The following is a 13,336-nucleotide window of genomic DNA, read 5'->3' on the forward strand; positions in this document are numbered from 1 at the left end:
CTCACTGGACATTAAGCTTGACAGGATGGCCAGTGCTGGCCGGAAGTACCCCCAGAAGTTAGCTACATCCAGCTCTGAACAGAAGCCCACAAAATCAACTTCTCCAGCCACAGAGAGTCTGCCGTAAGAGGACAAATGTGACTACTGGTGGCTGAGGGGTCACCACAGGCCTAGGATAAACATACAGATGAAGAGCTAGCTGCTCTCCATGGAGCCCACTACCCAGGGCTCTAATCCACACCCCAACACAGAGTAGGAGCATATCATGACTCTTTGGGAAGGGATAGAAATGCCCTAGTTTTATTGTAGGTAATTCATTTTGGAAACTCAATTAACCAGACATATGTAAAATTGAAGCACACTGTGTTCCTGGGAACACAGAAGTGGAGGTAAGAATAGGGTAGCCAACAGTGGGAGGGTGGTACACCTGGTGATGGTTGGTCCAAAGAATCCCTTAGTGGCGCAGGACAAGAGGTGCAAAAAGAGATATCTGGGGATAATCCAGGAATATTCATGGGGAAGGAAGGAAGGAAGGAAGGAAGGAAGGAAGGAAGGAAGGAAGGAAGGAAGGAAGGAAGGAGGAAGGAAGAGGGGAAAAAGGGAGAAAGGAAGGAAGGAAGGAAGGAGGAAGGAAGGAGGAAGGAAGGAGGAAGGTGGCAATGAAGAAGGAAGGAAGAAGGGAGGAAGGAAGGAAGGAAGGAAGGAAGGAAGGAAGGAAGGAAGGAAGGAAGAAAGGGAGAGGGAAAAGGAGGGCAGGGGAGGGAGAAGGGAACTGGAGTACCTAGAGGAAGGGACAATGAGCTGAGCCAGGAGGTGGCTACTAGGATGTTACTGTCAGAGGAAGGCCCTTAGGAGGCCCTCAGGCAGGAGAAAAAACTGTGAAACAAGGTGAGCAGGAGACCCCAGAAATGAGGGTAGAGTTTGGGGTGGTAGCAAGTAAAAGGTAGAGAAGCCAGGCTGGACCAAGATGGGAGGTGTGGGGTCCCCTGCTCAAATACTAGTATTGGAGAGAAAAGACCTAGACCCGGTGAAGCCATGTAGCTCCAAGGCCCTCAAAACTGAACCATTCACACAGGGAATCTTACAATGTGTCTCTGGCCTGGGGTCCACTTAGAAATGTCACCCATCAGATACATCTTGCTAACCAGAGAACTGACCATCAGAGAGCTGCAGAACCTCTCCTAAGTGAGCCAGGACCTGACTCCAGGATACCTGGCTATGGAATTGTGCTGATATGACAGTCCCAGAGAGGGCAATGTGGAAACAGCTGCATTGCCACCATAGCTTGTGGCTTGTGCTTGTGGCTCCTCTTCATGATCAACAGCCCTGCACCCCACAGCCTTGCCACAGACCCTTGGTTTCCAGCTCATGAACGCAGCATCCACTCACCTCATTGAACACACATCACTGCTGTGTCTGTGATTTGTCATCTAACAGATGCTACTAGAATGCCAAACTCCTTGTACCTGCTCTGCAGATATCTGCCGGGAGGAGGCTGCAGTGCAGACATCCTTGCAGGTGTTGGAGGAGAGGATTCATTTCCCAGCTCCTTACCAAATATTTCAGAGGAGGGAGCTCCAGAACACAGGGCTGTGCAGCTGCCCAAACTTTGCCTCCTCCCTGGTATCAAGCTGCTAGTCAAAATGAATGCTTTGCATTCGTTTATGAAATTCTTGCTACTGTGTTGATAGTACACACGCGTGCGCGTGCACACACACACACACCCTTGTTCCCAGGATATACTAATACTAATTTGGAGGCAGGAAGAACTTTGACATAGCCTCCAAGCAGATCCACGTGACCCTCTTTGGATGCAAAGAACAAGGCGTAAGCATCAGGAGGATGGAGACCACCCGGGAACCTTCAACCCATGTTTCAGGGCTATCCCTGAGGCGTTGAGGGTTCATGGGATGTAGAAAAGGGAAAAGGAAGGGTCTGAGCCTCGGGACCTGGTTCTGAGGAGCAATGGCTTGAAGATCTGTTCCTGCATGCAATGTCATTCAAAGAAAGGGTGGTGACAATGGGAATGTATCTGGCCATCTTAAGCACCTGGGACCAATGGCATAAGCAGTATGAGATAATGAAGAAGAGGGGGTAGGATTGACCCTTTTCGGAAACTCCAGTAAAGAAGGGCTCTATGTAAAGAAGCCTCAGTCCTGGAGGGACTCTGTGGAGCATAGTCCTCCTGCTCTGCCATGTTCCACTACACCCAGATAGGAAAACACACCTTTACAATGCTAAGTGCTGCTGAGACTCTTGAATATCCAGCAGTTATCCCTGAGCCATAGGAACTCTCAGCCAGTGTAGTCAGTGACAGTGACCCCCCTTCCTCTCCAAAGGGGACAAGGATTCAGTACAGATGCTTGGGACAGAGAACCAACAGTCATAGAGCAATCTAGCCAAAGAACCCTGAGGGAGGACAAGAAAGCAGGCTCCCAGCAGCAGAAACCCCCCACCCCCACCTTAGCCTCCTTTTTGACAGATACACTCCGTCACCTGGGAGAGTGGATCACCAGAGAAGCCCATACTTGAGCAGGCAGTCAGGAACTGCCCCAGTGTTTTCCAGTCTCTTGGGTTCTTGAAGTATAGATGCTTGAGTCATGATGGATTGTGGTCCCTACTCTTGAGTGCTCTGCACTACAATGGCACATTCCTAGGCAGGAGAACTAGGTGCTCTGGCCAAGAAGATGGAACTTAGAGTCAAAACTGAAGGCCCGGAGGGGATGTTGGAAGAAGACAGAGCCTCCAGGGAGTGGTAAGCGGTCTCACGTGGCTCAGCTAGGAGTTAGCAGAATGAATCCCATTGAGAAAGAAAAGACCTAGGTTAGAGCTGTGCTCTTTCCTTTGGGTTTTGATCTACCCTGGGCCCCTTCCCTGCTAACATCCTGAGAGGCAGTGAGTTTCCAAGGTGTGTTTAGCTGGTACCCAAAGAAGCTCCTGGCCAATAAAGTGGCTTAATGCTGACATTCATGAAACTGCTAAGTGGAGACCACAAGTGCTGGCGGCCTCATAGATGCTTCCTGGGACTCGCCCGTAGATGTCTAACAGAGAACTGGATAAAATATTTAATATGAGAGATCTCATTTTAGCTCTTCAGAAGGCACTGAGACAGCAGCAAAGATGTGTGATGGGCTCAGTGGTACACACCCCTTGACCCCTCTGTCATTCATTAAGCAACCAAGCCAGCCAACATGATGTTTAGCTGTTTGGGAAAATGCTTGACAAAAAAAGAACGCTTATGCAGGGGCAGAAAAATCACTGTGCCTGCTCCCCTGAAGAAAAATACCTACCTAGCTCCGGCCATCAGACTAACCCAGGCTTCATTGATCAGACAACCCTATTTTCATCTTTTTAGTGGGGAGGAATGAGGGTCTCTTGGTTTCACATGGCAACCTCTCACTTCATATTCTAGCAGGGCTTTGATCTGACAGATAACAGCCTTGGAGCATCAAGGATATGTGACTTCACAGTAATGGGAATTGGGGGAGGGAGCTAACAGCCCCTACCCCTTCTCCCAGGGTCTGTTATGCTCTTATTGTCCTTAACACACTGAATTGTAAAGTAAAGAAAGAACAAACAAGTAGCTGGGGAGGGAGCTCTGTGAAAGTATTTAACCTGAGGTTGGTACTGCAAGTAAAAAGCTTTGCTAACAGCACAGTTGTGCTGTAGCTGGGAAAGGCCCTTGGGAGCTCCAGTGTCCCATTAACCACAGCTCAGTGCTGGCTAGGAACATGCTTGGTACAGTTCATCCCACCACGCAGCAATCTCATCAGTCAGAATGCCAAACCTCAAGCACTGATAGACATAGACCCTGGAGGGAAGGTGGTGGGAGACGTGGGTACCAAATCCCTAGGAAGTTCTGGACTCAGGAGAGACTGGGTGCATCCTCTGTGAATTTGAACTTCAACAGACCATCTGGACTTGGCTGATGGAGAGCCTGTTCCATGTCAGGTGGACCAGAAGGTGGCAGGGGGAAATCAGCCTCGACTGCTCTTTCTTAAGGTGACCAGCAGAATATTGTTCCTCGTCCTCTTCCTCCTTATCCTCGACTTCCTCCTCCCCCTCGTCCTCCTCCATCCTGCTGTAGGTGAAACTAAAACAGCCTTAGCCTCCACTTCAGTGCAGCCCTCTACAGAATGGCCATCAGCTACAGGATGCACCTGGAGCCACACAAGCTGCACTGAGGCTGAACGGACACGAGAGGGCACAGGCTGGCGGATTCCCTTGCCCTCTGTAGACACCCCTTTCAATTTCTAAACTAGGCAAGAAAGCATAGTAGGTCTAAACCAGAGATTATCAATGGGTGGGTCCCAACTCCTTGGGGATTGCAGTACTCTTCATAGGGGTTGCCTAAAACTATCAGAAAACACATATCTATATTACGATTTGTAACGATAAAATTTACAATTATGAAGTAGCAATAAAAATAATTTTTTGGGTGGGGTGATCATGACATGAGGAACTGTATTAAAGGGTCACAGCATTAGAATTTGAGAACCACTAGTCCAAACTAAGTAAGTCCTTAGGGTAAAATAGACAGTTATTGGGCCCGCTTGAAATACAATGGGTTAAATTCAACAGGCTGTGGACATTGTTCACCCCGTTTCTCTTTCCTCAATCCATGTGGTTGTAGGAAAATCTCATATTATATATGAATGTCATCATATTTCTTGGACAGCGTTGAGCAGTACCTAGGACTCTGGAGCTGATGCCACCACACAGGGATCCAATTCACAGCAATTAGCATCCTAAGACATCCGGTGATCACTTTACTCACTGATACCAGGAGTGAGAGATAATGTGTTGCCATCCCACAGTCCTCCTCAGGTCCACAGACCTATCCTGCAAGGGCTACCTTGGACCTCTCTGGAGAAGCCAGCTATAAGGGACCAGAAGCCTGAGTCCAGCCAGGGAGGCAGAGGCTACAGTGAGAGAGGTACCCTCCTCTTCTGAGTGGGACAACAGCCAGTCACGCAGTGAGATCTATGGGAGGGAGACTAGAGTGTTACTGCAACCTCAGCCTGCCATCTGAACCATAGATCCCATGTCACAGTACTAGTCACTGCAAAACCATCCTGACTCCCAAGCCACATTCCAGGAGCGCACACTCCCAATTCCCCAGAGCCTAAATGACTGTTTTAAAAAAAGGCAGCAGAGCCATTGAAATAACTCCCTGGGAAAAGGCACCAGGCACCAAGCCTGATGACTTGAGTTTATGCCTGAGAACGTGGTAGGAGGAGAGAACTGAATCCCAGAGGTTGTGTCCTCTGACCTATATTCACTGGATCACTTGCCCACCACACACAAACTAATCCATATGCATAAAACTTAAGAAACAAGGTAAAAGTGCAATGTAAAAGGAGAAAGAGGGGCAGCTGGCAAGGCTGCAAGGAAAGCCCCACCCCGCACTGTCAGACCTCTCCCTCTGCTCTTTCCCAAGACCGAGATGGCCCACAAGAGTTGGGGAAAAGAGGAGGTGGAGAAAAGAACAGGAAATCCCCAAGAATTTTTTTCTTAACAGAAACTGCTACTGTAACAGGAAAGGAGCCTTGTGGGTGACTCTCTTCACCAAGCTAGGCTCATCTGGGTCACACCCACTCCAGTCACCCAGGAAGCTCCTACTCACACCCTGCAGGCTGCTCAGACACAAACATCCCACCACTCCTTGGGGGCGGATTTCCCAGACTCCATGGTCACTCTCCCCAACATCCTGAATGGCATTTCTGACCTTTTGTAAAGACTTACACTTTTGGGACATCATTACTGTCATCATCATTGCTTTTCCCCTCTTTGGGCCCTGGTAAGTCTGTTTCAACCCCAGGGTTTCTGCACCTGCAGATCCTCCACCTCTCTGCCTTTCTTGCTGTCTGTTTCAGAGAGGTTGAGTCCTCGGGTATATGTGCTTTCTCTTGGAAGAGGCCTCTAGAATTAGCATCAATTCTCATCTACCTTCAGACTCTGGTCCTGCTTTGTTCAGAGCACTTCCTCAGATCAGACACTGAACTCCCTTTTCCTGTGTGTGTGCATGTGTATGTGTGTGCATGTGTGTGTGTGTGTGCATGTGTATGTGTTAAACACTATATTAGAGTTTAACTGCTGTGAACAGATACCATGACCAACCATGGCAACTCTTACAAAGGACAGCATTTCACTGGGGCTGGCATACAGGTTCAGAGGTTTAGTCCATTATCATCAAGGAGGGAACATGGCATCATCCAGGCAGGCATGGCACAAGAGGAACTGAGAGTTCTACGTCTTCATCTGAAAGTAGCAGAATACTGCCTTCCAGGCAGCTAGGATGAGGGTCTTAAAGCCCACACCCACAGTGACATGCCTACTCCCACAAGGCCACACTTACTCCAAAAGTGCCACACCTTCTAATAGTGCCAATCCCTGCTCCAAGCATATACAAACCATCACACACACCCTCATGCACACACACATGCACCCTCATGCACACACACATGCACCCTTATACACATACACACATGCATGCTTTCCCATGCAGGATATAGAGGTTGACAAGAGAATGTTTTTTCCTTCTTTTTGCTTTTCTTTACTCTGCACTTCTCCCAAGACAGGGTTTCTCTGTGTAGCCCTGGCTATCCTGGAACTCACTCTGTAGACAAGGCTGGCCTCAAACTCACAGAGACCCACCTACCTCTGCTTCATGAATACTGTGATTGAAGTTGTGTGCTGCCACTGCCCAGCTATCTTTTTCGTTTTAAAAAAGATTTTTTAAATTTCTATTCACATGTATGTCTGTGTGTATCTATGCTTAGAGGAGAGAAGTCAGGGCTCTGCAACTGAAGTTCCTGGTGGCTCACAGAGCCAGATGTGGGTGCTATGAACTGAATTCAGGTCCTCTGAAACAGTAGTAGTTGTTTGTAAGTGCAGAGCCAGGTCTACATGTATTGAGTATATTCTCAATACATGCTGAGCACAGCCATACGGCCTGCCAAGGTAGACAGCTATCAGCAAGTCTGTGTGCAGACTTGTACACGCATTCATCCACAGGCAGATGGGAGGGAATGTAGGAGGTGCCCATCTTCAGAGGGATCTTTCTACTGATCATCCTCTGACTTCTGACACCATAGCAAAGTTCTGACATAAATTAGGAACTATCTGACCCAGACTCTCCTCATTCAGTGGCGAGGTGTTTGGCTACAAAGGAGTCACTGGGTGTACACCAAAGTATCCAAGGGCCTCAGGATGAGAAGAGACACTATAGGCTAGAACTTGTACTCCTCTGACCTCTTTGTCTGCTTCAGATTCCAGACATAAGTTTCCAGGCTTGGCTGGACCCTACCATGCACTTGTGCATGGATGGCATCTGGAGTTGAGGACCCTGGGGCTGGAGGCATGTATGCAGGTGACATTCAGTCATATAGACTCAGGAACTGCTCTCTTTAGCACCAGAAGTGCACACCATATAACATTGTGTCTATTTTCGATTGAGGGGACCCAAAGACCCTCTTTCCGAAGACAGGGGACTCTTTCTGGGTATCTCCTTCAGACTCACTGACAACCTGGAGAGCGTGTCTATGGAATGTGGGGAAGTGAAGAAAATTGCAGCAGGAGATATCCTCTCCCTCCAGAAGATGAAGGCCAGAAAGGAACTCTACCTACAGGAAGTCCTGAGGACACCCTGTGCCATGAAATTCCCTCTATGAATGCTGTAGGAGCTTGGGTGTCTGGGGCTGGGGGTAGGAGTGAGGTAACACAGGGCCTCCCTCCTTGGTCTGTCCTGAGGATCTCAGGGGACAATGACAGCTTTGAGTGAGGTACAAGACTATTTAGGAACTGTCCCATAATACTGTTCACTGGGAAGAGGCCTCCAGTCCCCATGTGGGGAGCAGACAGGGATGTAAGAGATGGCCTTCAGAGGTGGCTCTACAGGGGGCTAAGTTATATTCATGATGCTGATTGTGTGTATCTTTGCCCAGATTGGTGATGGCTTGTGTCCACTCCCAGGTCGGCTGGGAACTGCTGGTCTAAGTCTCAAGGGAATTAGCTGCATTTACCAGAAGCCAGGGACAGAAGTACTGCTTGACATTTGCCTCTCAATCTTGCAGACCTCTTGAAGGAGCAGCCATTGGGATTAGAAAGAACCATGAAACATGCACAAACTCTGAAACAATGGTGGTGATGCTGGCCTCATGGTTAAGTAGGCCTGGTTCATCCTGGTACTTACAGGGTTCTTCTTACCTTTCAGCCTCAGTTTCCTGACCTGTCCTCTGAGATCACTGAATTGGCTGTCCCCACAGTCTCTACGAATGGCACCCCTCTCATCCATAGCTCTAATGCTCTGCAGGCCTATTGGCCTTGGGGTGACTTATCTAGGGCCAAGTGGAGGCCAAGGCAGAGCAGGGATCAGAAACACTGGGGGATGATGCACAGGCTCGACAAGCTACTAGACCACGCCCGTGGAAAAGAAGACCACAGGTCACATAGGGCACTGGCACCTGGGTGAGCTCACAACATCCCTTCCCTTGTCCCAAGTACCCAAACAAAGCTGATTGTGTGTGTGTTTACATGTGTATGCACGTATGTACCATGTGTGCATTTGTGTATGCATGTTCTATGTGTTTGTGTGTGTGTGCATATAATTCCTATGATCCCCCATTAACAGAAGCCTGGTGAGATACTGGTCACCCTCAGCTGCAATAACATTGTCACAAAGCCAGTGTGGGTGACGGTCATAGCCATGGCTCTCTGGACTCAGAATATTAATTATAACTCAACTGGTGACTGGGCTATCCAGATGCCGCTGTGTGTTGCTCCTGGACCTTTTCCCTTCTGGTCATTAGGATGGTTGATGGAGCATCCTGGCTGGGCTTGGAAAGGCTCAAAGGAGCACCCAAGGTCCTGCTCTGGACCTTACTGGGGCTGATCCCAGCCAGACCTTTTCCTCAAAGCCCATATTGTCCAGACATGCTTCCCTGGCTCAGAAAATGGCACATAGAAATGTACACATGGAGTAAAAATATATCCCAACACAGACAGCCCACAAGCCATCACCAATCTGGGCAAAGATACACACAATCAGCATCATGAATATAACTTAGCCCCCTGTAGAGCCAGCTCTGAAGGCCATCTCTTACATCCCTGTCTGCTCCCCACATGGGGACTGGAGGCCTCTTCCCAGTGAACAGTATTATGGGACAGTTCCTAAATAGTCTTGTACCTCACTCAAAGCTGTCATTGTCCCCTGAGATCCTCAGGACAGACCAAGGAGGGAGGCCCTGTGTTACCTCCATTTCCTTGAGAGGGAAAATGGGGCTCACAGGGAGGCTAGTAATTGACTCAAGAGCTAAGTGGAAGTCAGTATGGGACCTGAAAGTCCTGTCACCTGAGCACAACTTCTCTTCCTAGGCTACAGCACTGTCTCAGTTTCCCCTTATGGTGCAGAGTCTCTCCATTCACAGCAATGATCATACTTGCAATGTTCTTACTGAACCAAGCACTGGTTTGGCCCAGAGTTTGTTCTAAAGAGCAGGAGGACCTAGGACTTCCCTTGCTCTGCAGACTGGGGGTAGGGGTGGGGACTGTGTGTCTTCCCTCCTTCCACCCAGCCAGGTAGACTGGACACCATGAAGTCAAGAGGGCATCACTTCATTCATTACCTCGCATCACTGCCTAGCCAGGAGCTATAAACAAAGCAGGCACTCAATACTCAGTGCTTTACAAAGAACTACCCCTAAATTCAGACTCAGACCAAAAATTCAAGATCTGAACTAGAAAAGCCATGCACTTCCCTAACAGATATGTGCACATTAGGGTGGGAATATGCACCCTAGTGCAGGTGCCCATGGAGGCCTGAAGAGGACACTCGATCCCCCAGAGCTGGAGTTACCAGTGAGTGTGAGCCTCTCAACACGGGAGGAAATGAACTAGGTTCTGCTCAAAGAACAGTAAGAACTCAGGTGCTTCTCTGCCATTCGGTATTCCTCAGGTGAGAATTCTTTGTTCAGTTCTGAGCCCCATATTTTAATGGGGTTACTTGATTTTCTGGAGTCCACCTGAGGTGTATATCCAGAAGATGCTCCAATATGTAATAAGGATACATGCTCCACTATGTTCATACCAGCCTTAATTATAATAGCCATGAGCTGTAAAGAACCCAGATGCCCATCAACAGAGGAATGGATACAGAAAATATGGTACATTTACACAATGGAGTACTACTCAGCTATTAAAAAGAATGAGTTTATGAAATTCCTAGCCAAATGGATGGACCTGGAAGGCATCATCTTGAGTGAGGTAACACAATCACAAAGGAACTCACACAATATGTATTCACTGATAAGTGGTTATTAGCCCAAAACTTAGGATACCCAAGATATAAGATACAATTTGCTAAACGCATGAAACACAAGAAGAATGAAGACCAAAGTGTGGACACTGTGCCCCTTCTTAGAATTGGGAACAAAACACCCATGGAAGGAGTTACAGAGACAAAGTTTAGAGCTGTAATGAAAGGATGGACCATCTAGAGACTGCCATATCCAGGGATCCATCCCATAATCAGCTTCCAAACGCTGACACCATTGCATACACTAGCAAGATTTTGCTGAAAGGACCCAGATATAGCTGTCTCTTGTGAAACTATGCCGGGGCCTAGCAAACACAGAAGTGGATGCTCACAGTCAGCTATTGGATGGATCACAGGGCTCCCAATGGAGAAGCTAGAGAAAGTACCCAAGGAGTTAAAAGGATCTGCAACCCTATAGGGGGAACAACATGATGAACTAACCAGTACCCCGGAGCTCTTGTCTCTAGCTGCATATGTATCAAAAGATGGCCTAGTGGGCCATCACTGGAAAGAGAGGCCCATTGGACTTGCAAACTTTATATGCCCCAATACAGGGGAATACCAGGGCCAAAAGAATGGGAATGGGTGGGTAGGGAAGTGGGGGGGGGGTATGGGGGACTTTTGGGATAGCATTGGAAATGTAATTGAGGAAAATACGTAATAATAAAAAAAAAGAACAGTAAGAACTCTTAAGCACGGAGCCACCATGCCAGTCCCCATATGTATTTTTTATTAGATATTTTCATTATTTACATTTCAAATATTATCCCCTTTCCTGTTTCCCCTGTGGAAATCACCTATCACTTCCCCCATTCCTATGCTCCCCAACCTACACACTCCTACTTCCTGGCCCAGGCATTCTCTTATACTAGGGCATAGCACCATCACAGGACCAAGGGCCTTTCTTCCATTGATGACTGACTAGGCCATCCTCTGCTACATATGCAGCTGGAGCCATGGGATTCTTTTTGGTTGGTGGTTTAGTCCCAGGGAGCTCTGGGGGTACTGGTTGGTTCATGTTGTTTCTCCTATGGGGCTTCAAACCCCTTCAGCTCCTTGGGCCCCATATGTATTTTTAACTGACTTTATTTTAGGGCAGTTTTAGATTCATAGAAAAATTGAGAGACAGGCACAGAGACATTCCCTGGGCCCATCTGGTCAACACCCTCCACCAGAATGGGGCATCTGTAGCATGGACAATCATTGCCCTCACTCGGTCTACAGCCTACACAGCATTCATGCTTTGAGCTGCATGTTCTGGGTTCACAGATGCATGTCTTCTACAATGTATACAGACCAGCTTCACTGACCTCAGATACCCCATGCTCCACCTTGTCCATATTTTCTCAAAGTGTTTCAAAGCCCCCAGATTCAATAGGTTCCAGGAGTTTTGATTTGACACTCATGGGGTCAAAGTGCAGGCAGATGGTGGAACCTGTGGAAGGTCAGACACACAACCTGGTGGTTGGAGCAGAAGTCACCAGGCAAGTAAGTACACAAACAATATCAGCTACTGATTTCCTCATCCTGCCTTCCCCACAACCTTGGTCAAGTGCCATGCTCCAAGGGGCTGAGGGAGAAGAGACTCTGGGACATGCCTTGTCACTCTTGGCTAAGTGGAACATCCACAATGCAAATTCCTCAGCCCAGGCCCTGCTTTATGCATTCATTCTTGTTAACCAAATTGATCACAAGGTGTACACACGACACGATTTCATGCAGTCAGGAAGAAAAGTGAAATCATGATACTTACACAGAAACAGAAGAAACTAGGAATCATTGTTAAGCAAAATGAATCAGAATCAAAAAGGGAGGTGTGCGTGTACATGTGCTGTGTGGTGTGTGTGTGAATATAAGTATGTGGTGTGTACATGTGTATGTGTGGAGTATGTGTATATGTGTGAATGTATGTATGTGGTATGTATGTGACTGTGTGGGGGTATGTGTGGTGTGTGTATGTATGTTACTGTACATGGTGTGTGTGCATGTGTCTGTGTGGTGTATGTGTGTGTGTGTGTGAATGTAAGTATGTGGTATATGTGCGTGTGCAGGTTTTTGTGGGGGCGTGTGTATATGGTGTTTATGTGTGTGTGCTTGGTGTATGTGTGGTGCGTGTATGTTTATGTGTGTGGTGTGTGTGTGTGTGTGTGTGTATGTGTTAATGTACGTATGTAGTATGTGTGTGTGTGACCTTATTAGCAGAGACCCAAGAGGACTTTCTTCCTGTATCACAAGAAAATGAGGGTTGGCTATGTTTCTGTTTTGTCTGTTAGGGTCTGAGGTTACAAGTGTGTAAAACCACATCTTACTTTCAATTGCATTTCAGTCATTGGGCACAAGCTGTTTTTACAGCCAACTTAATGTGGTAAATATTACTTGCGGATTTCTTACCACCACATAAATTATAGAGGTATGAAATAATAATAATAATACGAAGAGAAAAAGAAATGATAATAATCTAATATGAAATAATAAGAATACTATGTATATATATAAATTTTAGATACATAGATTTTATATAAAGATTTATAGATATATAGATTTATAGATAATATATTGATATATTCATTGATATATGGATAGATATATAGATGCATAGATATATACATATAGATATGTATATGTATAGATTAACAGGTGATATATAGATATATAGATATATAGATTAAAGATATATAGATGATATATAGATATAGAGATGAACAGATATAGAAATATGTAGATCGATATACCGATATATGGTTGTAGGTTGAAATGTTACATAAGGACAGGTCACTGTACTGACTTAAGGGGGTGAAGAAGATGGCAACCCAATAAGAAGAGCAAAACTGTGAGCTAACCCGGACACTTCAGACCTCCCAGCCAAAAACCAAGGAGCATCCAGAGACTGGCCTATTGCCCCAGGCACATGTGTAGCAGAGGACTGCCTTGTCTCTCTGTCCACAATGGGACAGGAGCAGAATGTACTTAAATAAATAAAATTAATTAAAGAAAGAAAAATGAAAAGTTTTATATATATAT

Source organism: Mus caroli, unplaced genomic scaffold (assembly GCF_978045245.1).
Source record: "Mus caroli unplaced genomic scaffold, Mus_caroli_1 scaffold_14, whole genome shotgun sequence".
NCBI classification, from domain to species: Eukaryota; Metazoa; Chordata; class Mammalia; order Rodentia; family Muridae; genus Mus; species Mus caroli.